The following is a 20,889-nucleotide window of genomic DNA, read 5'->3' as shown; positions in this document are numbered from 1 at the left end:
ACCGATTAAACATTCACGTAAGGGTTTGTACAAGAATAAATAACCCGATCGCTACTGGGCCAAAGGCCCACTCTTGTTTTCATTGGACCCATGGTGGACGGAAACACGTTTTCGTGGGTGGGGTTTTTGGCTAGAGGTGATGGTCAACATTTATTAACTAACACATACATTATTATTATAAATTCCACATCAATGCAGGTGGGTGATTCGGGTGTGGGTATTTTGGCTAGGAGTCCATCTTTTGTTTTATGTATACAACATAATTTAACACCACCATATAATAAACATACACCAATGATGCACATCAAGTATATATATATATATATAAGACACACATATAAGGCACATCATGTATATAGAACCGACATCTAGTGAACAAGTACCAAGTCAAGTAGAAGCCTTGGAAACTCGGGTTGTCACACTATACGCGTCGTTAGCTTTACCAAATCTTTCGCGTGTCGATACGCTGACTGAGATGACGAGTCAGCTGAGTTGACTCGCTGAGTCGACTTGCTTTGACCGAGTCAACCGAACCGAACCGTCTGACCGAATCGCGAGACCTGAACCGAAACTGCTGTTGACCACGCTTATCTTGCTGTTGACCCGAGTTGACTCGGGTGTTGACCGAGTCAACTGCGTTTGACCCGAACCAGAACCGAGCTGAACCACACCTGCTGAACCGAGAACCCGAACGGAAAACCTGATCCAGAGACGAACCATTCTGAACCAAATCATCAACATTAACAACAACAGCAACATCATCATCATCATCGATCTTCACAGCAAGAAAATGGAGAGTTTACCGTGACATGGTCGGACCAATACACCACCACCGTCGTGTCTTGCCGGTGACCACCCGGAACCTGAACCACAGCTGTGACTCGAACCCGAGACCCCGTACCCGAGACCTGAACCGAATCGGAGCTGCTGACCAGCGGATAAACAAATCGACCGGCGGTCCGAACCTTTGACCGCCGGTTCTTCCTCTCTTCTCGGCTCTCTCTCTTCTCGCCGCCTCTCTCTCTCTCTTCTGTTTGGTCGCCGCCGCACCACCATCACCAAACGGTGGTGGTTGTTCGTTTCAGAACGAGAAAGGGGGGATGGGGGTGGTTGGTTGCTGTTTGACCGGAGAAAGGAAGGAAGAGGGGGGCTGCGATGGGTGTGTGAGTCATCGGAGAACCGCCGCCACCGGCCGGAGTTTCTCCGATCGCCGACAGTCAAGAACGAAGGGGGGAAAGGAGCACAAGAGAGGGTGTTTGGCTTGTGAGTTATGTGTGTGTTGTTTGATTTTGAATGGAGATAATGAAATCTCTGTGTTTGCTTTGTATAGAGGGAGTGGGGATGGTTTGGCAGTGGGTCTCGAGTGTGTATGTAAAGGGTGTCTGGGTTTTCATTTATAGACCAAAATGACTTTTATGTCTATTATATATTCAAGTTACATTCAGGTCAAACATTTTACATGGTAACATGTTTTATCCAATGACTTAAAATCTCTTGTAGAGATTTATTGTTGATTTCATTAGATCTTGATGAGATAACTCAGATTTTGTTAAGATTTTTAAGAAATAGATCTGATTATGTGCAGGTTTAGGTTTGTGGATTTTGGGCTTGGGCCCAGAGCCCACAAGCCCATCTCATGTGTAAGTGGTCCGTAATTTCTACGGGACCCGCTATCGCAACCCAAACTCATAAGCACAAATATATTCGTGTAACCTCCATAATTGTCGGTGTCGTCAGTGTTTTGTACGGTTTCAGATCGTTATCGTTTATCGTTTAGCAGGTTCTCCGTGGACTGTCATGCGCGTACTGTAAAGTCGGTCGGGCGTTTCTAGGCACTCCAAAGGCCTGATTAAGTTGATTTACGCTGTAATCACTATTTATTATTGCGTTAATCTCCTGATAATCGCGTAATTAAGGGCGTAAATTACCGGTTGTCACATGTATGGCCAGGATTAGTGAAAGTGTAATGTACAATATGCCTTATCGTACGAGATTTGAAGGTTGCACGTTATAAACTTCAATCGCATGTTATAAATAAAAAGTCGCATGTTGTATCAGAACACAAATTGCATGTTATATCACAAAAAAATCACAGATAATGTGCAAATCGCATGTTATGTAAAAAAAGAATCGCACATTATAAAGAAAAACTCGCATGTTGTAACTCAATCTCGTACGCATCGTACGTTAACACAAATTGTACATTAACCAAATATATATATATATGATTAGGTTCAACAGTGAACAACTTCTTAATAGTAAACTGAGTGAACTAATCTTGACTTTTGATATTTTTTAGATTAAAAATGGTAAGATTGACATTAGCCAAATATATTTAATTAAAATCCCTTAATTTTCTCATCTCCTTACTATCTTTCTCCATATCTCTCTCTCTCTCTCTCTCTCTCTCTCTCTCTCTCTCTCTCTCTCACTCTTTCTCTCTTTTTTCATTATTTCTCCATTATTTTAATTATCAAAAATTGAAGAGCTTTAAATTTTGGTAGACCATCATGGATTACGACATTATCATTCTACATCTTCAGCTCATATGTTATGTTGAAGTTGATTAATGAATATTGCAAGTATTCTTATCACTCAAGAAGATGATAAAGACAAAACTATTATTTTTTTCAAATGTTTTTTTTTTGTAATATTCTGTTTAAAAATTATTTAATTTTCAAATATCCGTAGCACTCATTTCTTAATCCATATTTTTTTTAATTTTAACTTAAATATTGTTTTTCTTTTATTATATGTACACATAGATGTCATAATATATTGTTTTTAACTTTTTATAATTTTCAATAAATATTGAAAATTTTCTCTGATATTGAGATTGTAATCATTTTTGGGCATTAATTTTTTTTTGAATATGTGATAAAGTTATTTATTTTAGCATACATGTGACTTGTTTCGTTTTAATTAAATTCATAATTTTTATATGAATCTACTCGTGTGCATGCATAATATACTATATGTTGTTACTATACACATATGTAACCATTTCTGAATATAATACACAGACGTATAAAAGTTTGTACACATGTGTATAAACTAACAGTTTTGTATCTTGTATAAACTGATAGTTATTGAGACTGTACATATGTGTATAAAATAACAGTTGTTACTGATAGTTTTCAAGACTGTACACATGTATATAAACTAACATATGTGTATCTTGTATAAACTGATACTAGCGAGATTGTACACATATGTATACACTAACATCTGTGTATCTTGTATATATGGAAACTGACGAGATTTTAGAGATTTTGATTATATTGTTTAATAAATGCAATTTACAAAAGACCCAAATACCCTTAAGTCATTTATTTTAAAGGGAAGTTACAACATCATAATTATAATCTTGTCATTGTTTAAAAATCTCTAGATTATGTAATCTAATGGCTTAGATTAGTTCACACAGTTCACTCTTAACCTAGTGTTTACTCTAGAAACCTACCCTATATATATATATATGTGTGTGTGTGTGTGTGTGTATGTGCGTGTGTGTGGTCAGGATTTAGAGAAAACGCCTAAAAGTGTGAGAACGGTGAGAACGATTTTTGTGTTGACATGTGACGTTGGTGCTAACTTACACTAAGGGTAATATTGTCAAAAAACCCAAGCACATGCCACTCACATATCAAAGACCATGCACATGACATTCACATGCATATTCCACCATCTTTTTTAAACTCTCGTAACTTTTTTATGCGTGATTATTTTTTTAAAATACACCATAAAATCAAGTGTTTTATTCTCTTTCTAATGAGTGTACTATTGCTATACTTTTGAAATTAAAAAAAAATAACATGAACTGGGTGTTCAAATAAAAACGCCACAAACACCCAGTTCAGAAAAACGTCATGAAAAATACCCAGTTGAAAACGCCATAAAAACACACAGTTCAGAAAAACACCATAAAAACTCAGTTGAAAATGCCATAAAAACACCCGGTTCAAAAAAAAACACTATGAAAATACGCAGTTGGAAACGCCATAAAAATACCCACTTCAGAAAAACGTCATAAAAACCCAGTTGAAAACGCCGTAAAAACAAAGTTTAAAACTCCAAAAAAAACCGACTTCATTTTTTTTTGAAAATTATATCAATACTATACTCGTTGAAAAGATAAAAACGCTTAATTTTATGATGTGATCTTTTTGTAAAATAATTGCGTATAAAAAAGTTATTGGCGTTTAAATATGATCGGGGAAATGTGCATCCTTGTTTGGATCTTCCTATTTTACCCCTACTGGTAGTTAAAAGGCCCCTAGTATTTACAAAAATGTCACCGTATCAATCTCAGCCACAAACGACTAAGATCTTGTGGCTGAGAATCGTTCTCACACTTTGAGGCGTTTTCTCTTGATCCTGTTCCTATATATATATATATATATATATATATATATATAGGGGAGGGTTATCTTGAGAACGCTAAATATTGCGAGAACCGTGAGAACGAATGAAAAAACCAATTAAAACCGATTTTTTTAATACAAACCTCATTCTAATTAAAATACAACATCAAAAAATAATTCACAACATCAAATAATTCATTTTTCCTCTCAAAACCACTCTTACTAGATTTTTTACGCATGTGTAAATATAACAAATTTACACATTTGTAAATGACAAACTTACACGTATGTAAATTTTCGTTATTTACGAATTCACGTAAATTTAAACGTGTAAATTTAATTTATAACATTGTATTCGAATAATAATGATAAGTGTAAAAAGAAATCTTGAATTTGAATTGTTTTTTACTATGTTCTTGTGGTTTTTTCATTCGTTTTTGACCAAAACGTCATTTATTTGTCACATTTCTTGTAGTTTCAAAAGAAAAAAGAGATTGATGACACTGAAGATTTAAAATCATAAATTGCTTCTGCTTTGTTTTGTTTTTTTACTTTTTTTTTAATTTTCTTTGCCTATTGTTTGTTCTGTAATGTTAGTTAATAAACAACAAAAATAATATTAATGCTATAATGAAAAATATAATAAAACGCCAAAATTAGCAAATACGTGTAAAACGCCATAATGCCATAAAAAAGCCCCCAAAAAACTACCAAACTATAATAAAATTAATTTGAACAACTAATATTATAAAAAAAAAAGAGTGAAACAATGTGCAAAGAATATAAAACAAAAAGAAGTCCAATAGTTATCTAACCGCCATTGGAAAACAAAACGCCATAATTACAGCCGTAAAAAAAGATTTGACGTGTTACACCATTAAAACAGTTGAGTCACAAACACAAAACACAAAACACGATAAACTGCAAAAAACAGTAAAATGAAACGACGGAAAACATAATTACTAACATTTATTATATTAAATTTATTTATTCTTTTAAAAACGCCATAATTACCTGACATATGCGGGGAAAAAAGTCAATATAAAAGAAGACCATCAGAAGCAAGCTCAAACACGCTAGAAAAAACTAAAACGCCACATATTCTCCAAAACGCCAAAAAATTTAAAAAAATGGCTAAGGTTATTGCATGGATGTTTGAAAGGAAAGAAAAAAGATTCATCATAAAGTTAGCTGACAGGAGAAGAGTAAAGGTAAGAACAATAAAAGCCATAATGGGAATGAATGAAAATGTTCAGAAGGATATCCTGGCCCTTGGGGTTCCAATAGACAACGATTGTGAAAGAACTAGAACTGTAATGAAAAGACTAGAGAGAAAGTTTCCAGCAGAAGATGATGATGATATTGAAGATACACAAATACCAAAACTTAGCAGTTGGGTATTGAATGAGAAAGAAGGGACACTTGAAGTAACGTATAAAAACGGGGTGCAATATTCAAGACCAATGGAAGAAATGTTGAAGACAGGGTTGCTATCTATCGTTGAACAACTCTGTGATTTAACACCTTCAAAAGATCCAAAATCCAAGGATGCAGTGATATTCAAAAATATGATGCAGCAAAGAAGAGACGAGCTAATGACGTTATACGCAAAAATGAAATTTGATGATGAAGAATCTGAAGAAAGTAAAGAACAAAGCGATGGGTACATCTCTGATGTAATCCCACCTACGTAAGACTATTAGATTATTTGGATTTTCGAGTTATTGTAATTTTTTAAAATATTAATATATGGTAATGAATTATTAACAAAAAGATACAAAACGCCAAAAATGACATGGAAAAAGCCATAACGCCAAAATATTAACTATCTGACACAAAAAGAATTAACTCAAAGAGGAGAAATCTCAGAAAAAACAATATAACGCCAAATAATTAATAAATCTACAAAACGCCAAAATTATCTTGCACGCAAAAAATAAAGAAGCATGTCAAACGCGAAAATCATGAAAGGAGAAGAATACTAAAAAGACAAAAAAAACCCTTGGACCCTGATCATGCCCCACGCCACGTGTTCGGCCAAGATGCTCTCACCGTTCTCACACTTTTTGCCGTTTTCTCCTGATCTCGTTTCTATATATGTATGTATAGGTAGAGGATCATGTACATTAATCCAGAAGTGTGAGAAGTGTATTATAACACTATATATAACACCGTATAACACTATGTAACACCATATAACACCATATAACACTATGTAACACTATATAACATTATATAACAAATATAACCAAATATAACACTATATTTTGTCTGATAGCATGTCTATGATAGATGTATAGTGTTATATATTGTTATATAGTGTTATATGGTGTTACATAGTGTTATACGGTGTTTATATGGTGTTATACGGTGTTATAATACACTTCTCACACTTTTGAATTAATGTACACTATCCTACCATATATATATATATATATATATATATATATATATATATATATATATATATATATATATATATATATATTGTTTATCTGCTAGATGAATGAACAGGAACAAACATAATTTTTCTCGAATGAACACAAACAAGAAAATCAGTTCGTTAAGTGTTTGTATTTCTTCATTTGTTTGAATAAACTTAAACGAATAAACCCAAACAAGCCGTTGTTCGTATTCATTTGATTCATTTACATCCCTAAACATATGTATCGCTCAAAATCTTAAAGTTTTCCTTCAAACGGAGGTGATTTGTTAATCACTACTAAACTTCAAATCCAAAATGAGAACCTCTAGTTAAGATCCTAGTATTGTTTGGAGAATCCGAAGGTTTAGTAAAACAACATGATTATAAAGGAGACCCTACTTGAACATGCATCAATGTCTTATGAATCATTCTAGAAGGAGAATGTCCAATTAAAGCCAACCAATTAACTCACCTTTTTACTCCCAATTAATCACTGCAAAGTAAAAAAAAGAAACCTCTTCATAGATGCTCTCTATGTATCTTAATTTCTACACATAGTCATAATGTGATGTAATTGAAGCAGCTGTTGAGTCAAATGACTTGATCTTGATAGAGCAAACAGCTTCCAACAACTCATTATTATAAATGGATGTAACCGGAATCAATCACGAAAGCTGACAAACATAATACATCTTCATAAATCACTTTTCTAATTCCTACTTTTTATTTAAATATAAAAATGGGATGATTTCTCTATTTAAAACTGCATGCCATTATGCTCTCACTTCCTTCTTCACACATGCAGAATCTCACTAAAAAATGGTCAGTTTATTCACGTATGTCTTAACAAGCTTACTATTTCTATGTACTCATAACACAGTTCAAGCCATAGCACAATGGCCTAAGGGTGGTTCAACAAGGTTCTATGAGTTTAAAGTCCAAATAATGCTGCAAGTCAACAAGCTTTGCAACACCAGAAGCATTGTGACCATCAACCAGTTGTGTATGCCCAAGAAGATGACCGAGTTATCGTCAAACTCACTAATGAGACACCCTACAATGCCACAATTCACTGGTATATATGATAAGTTTATTACGCTTTTTGTGTTTTTGAACTATCAATATATCAAAGTCAATAAATATCTTTTGCATATAGTATTTTGTTACAATGCATTACACCCCACAAAACGGGGGGTGTCGGGTCATACCGGCTTTGGGTCAAACGGGCCGTTTTTTTAAATAAAAAAATTGGGTGCAATCTTAAACGAATATTAACTATTCAATTCAATTTTCAAAAAGATTAATGTGGTACCTGGAAAAACATACATGATAAGGCTAATTGGCGCGCTTTTGAATATGGAAAGCTTCTTTTCAATAGCTAACCACAAGTTGAAGCCGATGCAGAGTACACGAAAGCGTTCACCACTGACCGTGTGATGCTTGGACCAGGTCAAACTCTTAACGTCCTAGTCACAGCCGATCAGAAGATAGGTAGATACTCCATGTCGGCCCAAAATGTCTCCTTTCAAAATATAACATCAATTGCATATTTTCAATACATTGGTGCGACCCCAAATAGTGTAGCTATACCAGCTTCTTTACTACCTAGGTTTAACGATAATCTAGCGGTTATGGACGGGTTAAAAAGCCTAGAAATCGGACAAGTCCCGAAAGAAATAGACATGAATCTTTTCTTTACTAATGTCAACAAGTGTGGTTCAAAAACACCAAACCAGAACTGTCAAGGTGTTAACGGTGGTGTGATGGCGGCTTCGATGAATAATGTCAACAAGTGTGGTTCACTGAGGATTTCCCAGGATCACCACTTAAGTTTTATGATTTTGTTAACGGAGCACCTAATAACACGGGGTCAACCAACGGAACTAGGACCAAAGTTATCGAATAGGGTTCAACTCATATTGCAGGACACAGGAACCGTGACAACTGAAAACCACCCGATTCATCTTCAATGTTGGAATAATCTTGATCGGGTCAGATACGGGTCAAGTCGGCAACGGGTTACGGTTTTAGAACTGGTCATAGGTTGACCGAATTTGTGGGAAACAAATTAGATAATGGACGTTGGGGTCGCTGGAAGTAGTTGCTGAATAATAGAGAATGGGTTGAATGTTTCTTTTGCACGTGCTTTATTTGTTTTCTTATAAATAGGATAGCAGCAACGGTATTTTGTACACACTCAATTTCAAGTAAAGAAAGTTTGCAAGTAGAAAGTTTTGTTCATCTTGTTTCGTGAGCTTTTCTGAGTGTGTGTTTTAGGGGCCTGAACCAACATTTGGTATCAGAGCGCTCGGGTTAAATAAGCGGGTTTGAGAGTCGGTTCGAGAAAGGGTGTAGCCCTTGGCTGCAGGGCAAACGCAGCAGCAAGAAACGGAGCAAACCGAAGGTCCGAAGGTGAAAGAAGTGTTCGGAACAGCAGGTGTTGTTTCGTGTCTGTTTAACAGCAGAAGACAGAGGCGTTAGCATGTTTCGGTCGACCGTTGTTGTGGTAGACGTACCGTTTGAGACGACGGGGTGACCGGTGATAAACATTGTGTTCCGTGGCTGTTAGCTTTGTGTAAAGGAGTGTGAAGACCGGCTGCTACAGCAGAAAAGACCGAAGAAAGAGACCGTCGCCGGAAAATGACCGTACCGGCGTAAGAAAGAAAGACCGGCGAGAAGAGACCGAAGCCGTAGTAGACAGAACGGCTTGAAAGAAAGACCGAAGAACTCGCGGGTGACAAGACCGTGAAGACCGATATAGACCGTCGTCACCGGATAAGAAGAACTGGTGATCAGAAGACCGCTGTCGGAAAGTTGTTCTTATGGGAGACAAAGACCGAAGACCGCTGCCGGAAATTGAGTTCCGGTGGGAAATAGAGAAGAAATCGACTAGAAAGAAAGAAAGAGTCGATCAAAAAGTTGTAAAAAGAAAGTGAAAGCAAGAGTTGAGCATTTTTTATCAACAGGAAGACGTTGAAGCATGTAATCGAACCCATGTGGTTCATTTAGCAAGAAAACAGATTCTGGTTTTTGCCAGAAAAGAAAGTGTTAAAGCAAAGCAAGTTAAAGAAAGAAGAATGAAAGACCGAGAGAAAGAAAAGCTGATCCAAATTAGCTGAAAAAGGAAGTCCGATAAGATAGAAAGACCATTTCAGGTATTCGAAGAGCAAGTGATCGGACCCGTGTGTTCGTGTTGCAAGAACCGAGTCATGCGTGGCTGATAGCAAGTAGCAAGACGGAATCTTTGTGGTTCGAATAGCAAGTTAGCAAGAAGATTTGAAGCAAGCAAGCAAGAATGGTTCGCATTGGACAAGAAAAACCGGTTAAAGCGAGACGCGGGAAAGATAGCTAGCAAGATCGACATCAAGATTAAGGGGGTGAATGTTGGAATAATCTTGATCGGGTCAGATACGGGTCAAGTCGGCAACGGGTTACGGTTTTAGAACTGGTCATAGGTTGACCGAATTTGTGGGAAACAAATTAGATAATGGACGTTGGGGTCGCTGGAAGTAGTTGCTGAATAATAGAGAATGGGTTGAATGTTTCTTTTGCACGTGCTTTATTTGTTTTCTTATAAATAGGATAGCAGCAACGGTATTTTGTACACACTCAATTTCAAGTAAAGAAAGTTTGCAAGTAGAAAGTTTTGTTCATCTTGTTTCGTGAGCTTTTCTGAGTGTGTGTTTTAGGGGCCTGAACCAACACATGGGTATAGTTTCTATGTGGTTGGATATGGTAGCGGGAAACCGCAACTTTTAATCTGGTGGATCCACCTTACATGAACACGATCGGTGTACCTGTTGTAGGTGGATGGGCTGCAATCAAATTTGTTGCTGATAATCCATCCAGGTACATTAAAGTTTAAACACATCACTAAACTAAATTATGATGATTATTTATTAACTTTAATGTTGATTTTGAAATGTTTTAGGGGTTTGGTTTATGCATTGATACACTTGACTTGGGGACTCTCAGTTGCATTGATAGTGAAGAACGGGCAAGGACCGCTGGAGACACTTCCTCACCCGCCAGCGGATTTGCCTCGCTGCTAATTACGTCATACGGGTGATCATGGAAATGGACGGTTGTGATCTTGTCTGAAGTAAAGATTCTTGATTCTTGATCTGGGTCTAGTACCATCAAGCAAAAGGCTGCAGAAGGGTCAAATGGCGTCGGCACCTGGGTTGATCAAGGCTGCAGAAGGGCTATACTTTGGTGAACTAAGAAACCAAGCTTGCACTCTTTGCTGCTTTATAGATTTCAAGGACCATATATAAAGAACAAACACATTTTCTTAACCTTGTACAAAAAATGTTTAAAAATGTGTCCAAGTTTACTGTCACGATCTCGATACAGAAAAAAATTATATGGAAACATTATGTATCCTTGATTTTAAGGGACGTTCGCTGGAATTAGAATTTAAATTCCATTCCTAACCTGTGTAATTTGCAAACCAAACAAGATTATTGTGGCAATTAAATTCATCACAAATTCCAATTCCAATCCCATTACATCTAATACCATAGTTATTAAAGTTGAGCGCCTCTTGCGCCTAAGCGAGAATTCTAGGGGAAACACATTAAACGCGCTTATGGTAATTAAAGTGATTCTCATGCGCGGTTATTATTAGTTAATCCGTTTTTTTAAATGATAAATGTGACAACTTTTGAACATTTCGCAATTTGAATATTTTGGGACTTTACTTTGAAAATTATGGAATTCAAGTTTTGTTTATTTCATTTGAAGAAAGGATTGTTTTTTAATACATAATATTTTTTACATTTAAGTGCGTTTTTTTTCATGCCCTCGTTTTTTTGCATCTGGACCCCACACAAGACCTATGCACCTTAAGTGCTATATCTAATACTTGGACATAAAAAAAAATCCAACCAAATGACTCCATCCCACCCCTCCCCTACCAATAACTTTTTTTATGTGAGGGGTGTGTTAATCATACCAATACTTCAAACACTCCTTCCCTCTATCTCTTTCTATACATACATAGATATATATAGAGAGATATAATGAAAAGAAATTAAAATAAGATTTAGGTGTGTGAGAACAGTGAAAGCTATACAAAATACCAATACAAAGTACGTTTAGCAACCCTTTAATCATGGAAGAAATTCAATAACGTTAACCAAAGCAGAAACAAATAATCTAATTAAGGCTACCTGAAGTTTCATGGGATCAGGGTTTTTGATCCAATTTTAATGATGTCAACGGACGGACCCGTGTTGGTGCACTTGTGTCTGTACTTTGTCTGTATTCGGTCTGTATGTAAACGATGTCCTAAATCAGTCTGTAAGTTGACCAAGTCAACTATCCTCCTAGTTTGACTTGGACAACATGATGTTGTCTGGATCGAAGGATAGCCTCGAAGGATACAACTGATCCTTCGAGGTGCTCGAAAGATATGGTTCGACCATGGTTCGACCATTAGGCATCGAAGGATGATCCTTCGATGTCCATGCTGATCTTTCGGACACATTGTCATCGACAGATGATCCTTCGGACCATCTATCGATCCTTCGACCAAGACCTGTTATGTATGGGTATAAATACCCATGCAGTGTGTTAGTGTTGAGAGAGATGCACATTTGGAGAGTTAGTGAAACTCTGCTGGAAAACACACACACACACACACTTTAGAGAGTTTGCAAACAAGATTGTAAACATTGTGCTTGTAACCGTAAACCTTCATACGTATTAATACAGTGGTGTTAATCGGTGAACTTTGTGTGTTCTTGTGTTTGTTCTTGCATCATCCCGGTTTGCCCGCTAGCTTGGATTCCGCACTCGCTAGTGGGTTAGTATAACAAGGTTTAGGTTTGTTCTCGATCCTCCGAGAAAAGGGACCTACAAGTGGTATCAGAGCCTCGCTCTTTACCTTGTTTAAAACCGGTTTGTTCAAGTTCTTGGTGTGTTTGGACACTTGGTTTAGCACCCGTTTTTGGTAGTTTTTCTGCATAAAAACGCGTACTAAACCTATCGGGAGTGTTCGGGGTCGGTTTGGGTAACATAAAAATCGTTTTTGTGAAACCTTGATTTTTCCGGCCATATCTCCGGTGTGTTTCCGGTGACCAGTTCTTGAAGATAAGGTTGCTTATTTTGGCAAAAATTTTTGAAAGTCAATTGTTTGGTGAAAAGTTGTTGCAGAACCATCCTTTCTGCCGAAAGTTGGTACATCAACACATCACCTTTTTCACCAACCCGTCGTACTTTGTGTCAGTGTGTCAGAGCTGTCGAAAGATATCCTTCGACATCGAAAGATATCCTTCGACATCTTTCGATCAAAGGCAGCTCGAAAGATAAGCATCCTTCGAGTAGTCTTTCGAAGTCTAAGGGTTATCCTTCGTAGTTGGAATCTTTTCGAAAGTTGATTGTCCGAAAGATAAGGATACATCTCGAAAGATAAGGATCTTTCATTGTGAATCCTTCGAGATCAGTATTCGAAAGATATAAATCTTTCGAACATTGAATCTTTCGTGATAATCAGTCGAAAGATAAGGATCTTTCATTGAGAATCTTTCGAAGACTATTGCTCGAAACTCAACAGTAATCTTTCGATCACTGTTGATCCTTCGAACAAGTCTTGATCTTTCGATCAGATTGTATCTTTCAATTGTTGTCTGTTTGTTGTTAACAGTTTGTGGTGTGTAGGTTACTTGTTAATTTTTGATCAAAATGAGTTGCACAAGTCCTTGGGATTGGAGTACGGATCCACAACCAGATCTGAAACAGATGTCGATGGCTGAATATATGACGAGAGCCATTCCTAAACAACAACAATCAATAAGTTCATGTCAATGGGCTTTGGTATCCAATCAAAGTCAAAGTCTTCAGAACCTTCTGATTAGTGAGAGTGAAGCAGGCAGTAGCAATCGTCCACCAAAGCTGAACCACATGAACGATTTTCCGTCATGGAAAGGCCGCTTTCACACATATGTTCAAGGACAAAGCACCGACCTTTGGATGTGTTTTGTCAATGCATTCAATGAAAGTCTTGAAAGTAGAGCATCCTCTTCAGAAGGTTACGCCAACATGCTTGAAAATGACAAGAAGGCTTATGAATTGGAGAAAAAGGCCTATGCCACACTTACTCAAGCACTCAACAAAGACATCTACCATCAGTTTTCGTATTGCAAGACCACGAAAGCATTGTGGGATGCCTTAGTTGCTAGAGGAGAAGGCAATGCAGCTGCTCGAAAATCTCGGCATGATTTGTTGAAGAAAGAGTTTGAATCCTTTCAGTTTTTGGAAAACGAGACTCTGAATGATATGACCACACGTTTCTATCATTTGATTAGTGAAATGTGTGCTTATGGGGTGGCAGCTACTCAACAAGACATGGTGAATAGGTTTGCTGACTCCCTACCCCCAAAATGGAGTTCGTTTATTGAGTTGTTGAAGCATACTAAAGCTCTAGATGAAATCAACATCTACGAGTTCATTCAGAAGCTGGAACATAAAAATGATGAAGAAATTAGGAAAGCAAGGCGTGCTCCAGCTCCTCAGAATACAGAAATGTATTTGCCTGGTTTTGGTCCTTCAGCTAGTTCTAGTCCTGTTCAGCAACCGAAGCTTCAAACTGCCTTTGTGTCCAATACGAGTTCCTTTTCATTTCCTCAGTCAATAGCTGCTCCACAACCTCAATTCGATCCGAGGTCGTACATTCCTGTCCCAACACAGCCACAACCACAACCTCAAGTTTCCACAACAAAACCTCAATTTGAGCAAAGCGTCGATTGTGGTACGAATATACAGTTGGGAAACAGTGACCAAACAAGAACTGCATTTTACGCTGAGATTGTCAAGAATGTCAATGATGGTCAATCTTCGGAAGATGATAACAGTTCAGGATATAGTGGCAGTTCAGATGAAGAATCTAATCTAAATGAAAGAATTGATTCTGAAGCTGATAATTTGTCGAATGAGGCTGACAAGAAATCTGACTTGATCGAGAAAGCTGATACTACATCGAAAGAAATGGAGAAGATTCTCACTGAAGATGGATCTTTCTCTTCTCAACCTGTCTCTATGACTAATGTCACAGCTTCTTCAAGTCAGGTAAAGGTTGAAACTCCTAGCATATGTAGTGAATGTGCTAAAATGAAGCATGAATGTGTTGAATTGAGACGTGAATCTGAAACGGTTCATAGTCACAATCAAAGTTTGGTAATTGAACTGGCCAAGTGCAAAGAGGCAAACATGGCGTTAACTCAAAACGAAAAGGAGTTTAAAACTGTGATTGAAACTCTAAAGAAAAGTGTTTCCGAATTGAACAAAGTTGTGTATCATAAACAAGTTAGTATTAATGACTATATCAACCTTGTTGAGGAAACCAAAAAGCAATTAGCCATTGCCCAATGCGAGCATGATGCGATCAAACAAAAATTGGATAGTTATTCTAACTCCCAATTTGTGCTTGATCACATCATCGAGGTTCAACAACCGAAAGGAAATCAGAAGGGGATAGGATATAAGAAATGTCCGCCCCCTTTGATGAACAACTATACCAAAATGCCCGATGAAGAGGAAATGCCCCGGTATGAACCCAGTGTGCCTCTTAACGTTGAAGAATTTGCTACTGGGCTAGGGTTCAAACCGGACAATTCATCGGAGGGCTCATCTGATAACAAAGAAAAGTCATCATGTGCTTCAAATCAAAGTCCTCCAACTATTGAGGACTGTGATTCTTCAGATGATGAATCAGATGTGAATGACCAGGATGAATCACTTGATGAGGCGAAAGGAGTAGAAATTCCAATTGAGAATCATATTCTTTGTGATCCTCCTACTCCTGTCGTGCAACCTGTTGCCAAGAAAGTGATAAATCCTGTCAAAGATGTCAAGAATGACAAAGAAAGTGTGTTTGCTGTTAAAAGCAATGATTTGTTGTACACCTTGGTCGGAGATGTTAAGATTTATTCAAACAATGATTTTCCAATTAAAAATGTCAATCCATCCCTGATTGATAAAGTTTTTGAAGATAACACAAGCAAGTTTTTGGGAAAGACGATCCCTGGAGTTACTGTAACTCAATGTGATCCAATTCCAAAAGCTGAAATCAGAAAACAATTTGGAAAACAGAAATCACCGACAAAGCAACAACCGATTGCTTTTAAGGGTAAACAACATCAACTAGCTCCAAAGCCAAAGGCTAAGGTTGAAACAAAGGGAGCTCGTAATCAGAAGAAGGGCAAAGATGTTAAATTTGTAGCATCAAAGGGTACCGATAAAATTGAGACTTTCGAAAACAAATCAAACACCGATTTTGTACAAAAAGTCAAGATTTTGAAGCGTAACAGTGATAACAATTACACCCAACACACAAACGGGTGTGATGAACGAGCAAGTACCTCAGGTTCTACAGGTTCAACATCTGCCAGTCGAACAAATTCTCCTAAGTTTGTTGAAAGGAGAACTTGTTTCAAATGTGGGAAGTCTGGGCACATCATTAAAGATTGCACAAACTTGCCCAAACCAAATTTTGTTGAAAGAACCCCCTCTGAACAAGGTCACTCACAACGTCGTACTGTTTCTCCAAAACATGATAAACGCACTATTCAAGAGCAAGAAACAAAACAACGACGTAAAAATGTAAAGGTGATCGAAAAGGCCTTAAAACCGGAAACTGTTAAAAGGAAACCTAGTTTGTCACAACCATTAAAACCAGAAAATGTACATAATACACACTCTGGTAAACAAAAACAAACTTGGAAACCTAAAACAGGTAAAGGTTCAAGGGGAGGTGTTGTGCTTGAAAATTATCAAGAGGTTGAAATTACATTTTTTGATTCTCAGGGGCAACCCAAGTCTATGAAGGCTTGGGTCCCCCTCTCCAACTAATCTCTGAGTGAGTGTGCAGGAAGTTCCAGGAGGAACTATCGATAGTCATAGGATTATTGATAGTGGAATGTCCGTGCACAAGATAGGCGACAGAAGAAATTGTTGCCTTTGATGGAGAGAAAGAAAAGAAAAAGAAAATGTGGTTGAATGATGGTGCATAATTCGACCAAATGAAGAACATGCCAAAATTTGGTCATTATGGTTTTTGATCGGGTCCTCAGGAACGAATGAAGTGAAATGTGTGCCGATGCCTTTGCATGGATTGAACATCCGCACACCATTTCTGAAAGAGAAAGTCAAAGACCTTCGCTGGTACAATGTGGAAGACCAGCCGGACCCGGAGGTTTATGAGCTTGTTGCTGTCAAGAGATTTTTCAGTAGTTGCAAATTCGACTTTGAAGTCCACACCGGGTGGATATCCAGTTGGGAGAGTGCTTAGATTCCTTGCAATGCACGGAACAGTTGCAGGATACGCCTTTAAATTCTTAATCTCTCCTATACTTGTCGATATTTTAGCTGCTTTGTGAATTGTTATTATCTCGTACATCACTCTTTGACATGACACGTTGATCTCGGATATCACCTTACACGTGATTGTTTCAATATGAAACTCATCAATGTTGTCATGGTCCGCACCGCTTACCGACATGCCAACTCATTTTTCCAAAATTTGTTAAATCTTTTCTGATAAAACTTAATTTTGGTAAACGGCATTAAGGTCAAGCACAAGAGTAAAACCAACATCGGAAAATCATTTTTGTAAATATCTTTGTGTGTTTTTAAATTTATCTTAGTTTGTTGATTTTAGGGGGAGTAAATCCAAAAATCGGAAAATACAAAAACATCGAAAAATTTCAAAAACACAAAAACAATAGAAAATCAAAAATGAGTTTCCTGGAGAACAAAAGAGAAAATGATAGTACATCAGTGGTCTATCCAAACCTCTTTAAACCTTAAATGCAAAACGATAAGCAGCTCTATATAAGATGTATCGGTAGGCTCACAATCATTTTAAAGTGTGCAGGGTGATATAAATCTTAATCGACTGAAGACCAGGTGGGAACCATTCATTGGCATATGGTCTTAGTACCGAAATTTCGTTTGATAGATTGCCGAGGTTCTGAGATATTCGGTCTTTATGCTGCTTATCATCTGGGTATCATGGTTGTATCTTTTACCGAAAAATAACGGGGACGCAAGTCTAGATCTTCCATGATACTATACATACGTGTACATATTGCATACTGCATTCGACCTCAATAAGTGATAAACAATCACATGTCCAACTCAAATAAGTGATAAAATATCACATTTATCCGGGTGTCAAGTTCGTCTCTCTGCTGTACGGAAGTACTGACCTGTTCACGGACTTGCACCTGTGCCCTCATGCACATGAAATTCAAGTTCCTCATCAATAAGTGATTATATCACAAAGGACTTGTTTTCAAATCAAAATAAGTGAGTATCTCACAATTTTATACGGTCAAACAGATGATAATCGGTATACTCACCGGTAAGATGAACTCTCGTGCATACCTTGATACGGGAATGTGTCGTGATGTGGATGAACACCGGTTGGTAAGTATAAATCATACCTTAACGTATCCTCTCGCCATGATTACATCTGATAAGTTGAGCTTAAGTGGACAACAATACCGATAATTGTTATAGGATGCTTATCTTAATGTTAACTAACTGAACAACAAGAGTGTTTTGGCATGACCGTACACTGATATGATTCTCTTACCCTCGAAACTCGCAAAAAGAATGTTTGTATATATTTATTTATTTTCTGCTTAACTTTTATTGTTTTTCTTTTTAAACAGTTTCGTCGTTTGGTGCATATCAGCATGACATTAGCGGTGATGTCGTTTGATAACACTCAAAGGATTTTAAATTGTTGTCTTTTACTTTCAAAAATACCAAAAAGATTTTAGGAGTGTTTTAATATAAATTTTATAAAAGCCAAAAAGATTTTATTTCTACTTTATTTTCGATCGTACGATGTTGGAGCTCAAGTCTTCGTTGCCTGAAACCTGAACGAAAACCAAACTGACTAAATCTTCATAAACGGTCGAAATTTGCAAGTTTTGAAAGTTAAAGACTTAAATTGACAAATTTATTAAACTTTCAAACTGTCGGACGGTGTTTGATTATGACATGGTCATTCGTGTGTCATTTGTTTATACTATATTCCAAGCAGTTATTCTCATTACGCGTTTAGATTTCTTGCATGTGCAGATTCTAAAGGCTAGGAGAACATGGTCGATGACAAGCTTTGGAATGAAGACACGACGAGAAGGCACTCAAAAGATGAAGATGATCGAGTTGCCGCTGGCTATCATCAACACCACAAGGATCTCACTTCATAAAGTTAAAGTATTTCACGAGCATAACTCAAGGGGGAGCTTATGTTAAGGGGGAGTTTGTTAACACACTGCCTACATGATACGGGTAGTTTGTTGATACACTCTCTGCTTTCAAGACGTGAAGACTTTGAAGATCCTCCGACCATGAAGACTTGAAAGGACATCAGAGTTTTGGAAACTCGAAGACCAAAGACTGTCGAAGTTCGAGACAAGTCTACATCTACAGAAGATAAAGACAAGATAAAGACAAAGCTACAGCCAAGGGGGAGTTTGTTGGTGCACTTGTGTCTGTACTTTGTCTGTATTCGGTCTGTATGTAAACGATGTCCTAAATCAGTCTGTAAGTTGACCAAGTCAACTATCCTCCTAGTTTGACTTGGACAACATGATGTTGTCTGGATCGAAGGATAGCCTCGAAGGATACAACTGATCCTTCGAGGTGCTCGAAAGATATGGTTCGACCATGGTTCGACCATTAGGCATCGAAGGATGATCCTTCGATGTCCATGCTGATCTTTCGGACACATTGTCATCGACAGATGATCCTTCGGACCATCTATCGATCCTTCGACCAAGACCTGTTATGTATGGGTATAAATACCCATGCAGTGTGTTAGTGTTGAGAGAGATGCACATTTGGAGAGTTAGTGAAACTCTGCTGGAAAACACACACACACACACACTTTAGAGAGTTTGCAAACAAGATTGTAAACATTGTGCTTGTAACCGTAAACCTTCATACGTATTAATACAGTGGTGTTAATCGGTGAACTTTGTGTGTTCTTGTGTTTGTTCTTGCATCATCCCGGTTTGCCCGCTAGCTTGGATTCCGCACTCGCTAGTGGGTTAGTATAACAAGGTTTAGGTTTGTTCTCGATCCTCCGAGAAAAGGGACCTACAACCCGTTTATTCGAAATTGTTCCCGTGAATCCAGAAAAGTCGAAATCATAATCAAGAGATTAAGAAAATAACTTGACTAAATTTTTAAGTATTAATTAACTTTATTTTGATGTTTTAGTTATTGTTTTTTTATAAAAAGGGTAATTTGTCATTTTACATTGACTTAACTGGAAAACTAACAGTCTAGGGACTATTTGAGACAGGGAGCATACATGTAATTTTAGAAATTTTGAGACTAAAGGTCAAAAAATAGTAAACCACAGGGACTATCCGGGCAATTAACTCTTTTATTTCCCATAAACTTCAAAATGTTGTTAGCATTCTTTAGTTTAGTTATGTTGTATTTCTTGATACCTTTTTTATTATTAAATTATTTATTTTTTGATCAGTCCGGTTTTCAAAATAATGAACTTTACTAACTTAAAAATGTTAAATCCCTTTCAGTAAAAATATACTGAACTTTACAAACTAAACCTGTTAAATTCCTATAGGTACTTAAATACTCTTCAAGGTTTGTATTATTTGATCTTCTTAGGAAAAGATATATAGCCTTAAAAACACTAAAATTTGTGTTCAAAACTTCAAGTGTTAATGGGTCAACTAGTGCGTTAACACTAGATAGATTCGAAGAAGTCGGACATTTTACTAAAATAAAAGTTGATGATTTTAATGAGGATATTAGCATATTATGATTCGGATGGATAACGAAGAACCTGTAACTCGCCTATAGTTAGAGACGAAGTGGACATATTTATCCAAATATGCTTGCTACGCTCCATCGACATTGTCAAAATGGACATTAGTAGCATGGACCTTGGTGTATTGAATTAGTGTCTTCCAATAGCAGTCGTTCCGTCGAGTATGTAGTTAGTCAAGAGGTACTCAACCACCCTGATCTAAAGGATCACGGAGGCAGTGCAAAATGCACTTGAGAATATTGAAGTGTGATCTAAAGGGTTCAATACAGAGATCCAAACTC

The 20,889-nt window shown here is 37.1% G+C and overlaps 1 pseudogene; it reads left to right on the top strand.

The window, feature by feature from the left end:
* The first annotated feature begins 5,494 nt into the window (after positions 1-5,494).
* Positions 5,495-11,180, top strand: LOC118492055 (annotated as a pseudogene).
* Positions 11,181-20,889: the final 9,709 nt, after the last annotated feature.

This window comes from Helianthus annuus, chromosome 5 (assembly GCF_002127325.2).
Source record: "Helianthus annuus cultivar XRQ/B chromosome 5, HanXRQr2.0-SUNRISE, whole genome shotgun sequence".
Taxonomy (NCBI): domain Eukaryota; kingdom Viridiplantae; phylum Streptophyta; class Magnoliopsida; order Asterales; family Asteraceae; genus Helianthus; species Helianthus annuus.
The sequence above is the reverse complement of the archived record's forward strand: the minus strand, read 5'-3'. Positions and strand labels throughout refer to the sequence as shown.